The sequence below is a fragment of the Corvus brachyrhynchos genome, unplaced genomic scaffold (genome assembly GCF_000691975.1).
Source record: "Corvus brachyrhynchos isolate BGI_N302 unplaced genomic scaffold, ASM69197v1 scaffold18, whole genome shotgun sequence".
Classification (NCBI taxonomy): Eukaryota; Metazoa; Chordata; class Aves; order Passeriformes; family Corvidae; genus Corvus; species Corvus brachyrhynchos.
The window spans coordinates 153,323-153,979 of NW_008246064.1; the positions used below are offsets into that span (position 1 = coordinate 153,323).

The 657-nt window shown below is 51.1% G+C and overlaps 1 protein-coding gene across 1 annotated transcript in view; it reads left to right on the forward strand.

Moving 5' to 3' along the window:
- CCDC12 (coiled-coil domain containing 12) overlaps positions 1-657 on the forward strand; it is a 12,100-nt gene that overhangs the window by 663 nt on the left and 10,780 nt on the right. The window lies entirely within an intron of this gene.

The following is a 657-nucleotide window of genomic DNA, read 5'->3' on the forward strand; positions in this document are numbered from 1 at the left end:
GCCTTTCCGCCCCTTTCCCGCCTTTCCGTGCCTTTCCCGCCTTTCCGTTGCTTTCCCGCCTTTCCGTTGCTTTCCCGCCTTTCCGTTGCTTTCCCGCCTTTCCGTTGCTTTCCCGCCTTTCCGTTGCTTTCCCGCCTTTCCGTTGCTTTCCCGCCTTTCCGTTGCTTTCCCGCCTTTCCGTCGCTTTCCCGCCTTTCCGTCGCTTTCCCGCCTTTCCGTCGCTTTCCCGCCTTTCTGTCGCTTTCCCGCCTTTTTTCTTCCCACCTTGTTTTTTCCCTCCTTTTGTTTTTGCCTTTTTTTCCCCCCCCTTTTTTCTTTCCCTTCCTTTTTTTCCCCACCTTTCCTTCCCGCCCCTTTCTATCCCCGCCCTTTCTCTTCCCTCCCTTTTTTCTTTCCCACTCTTTTTCCTTCCCACCCTTTCCCCCCACAGCTTCCCTGGAAAACCTTTGCCTTGATTTTCTAGGACTATCCCCAAGCCTTCAAAAACCATTGGATTTAATAGGAAAGAAGTCGGAATTGGGAATTTTGGCCAAGCTCATGGTAGGATTGGAATATCCCAATATTCCAGCCCCCAGGGAAAAGCAGGAATTCCCAGGAGTGGGAACAGCTGCGGCTCCTTGGGAATATTTTTGTTCAGTATTTCCTTATCTTTGAATC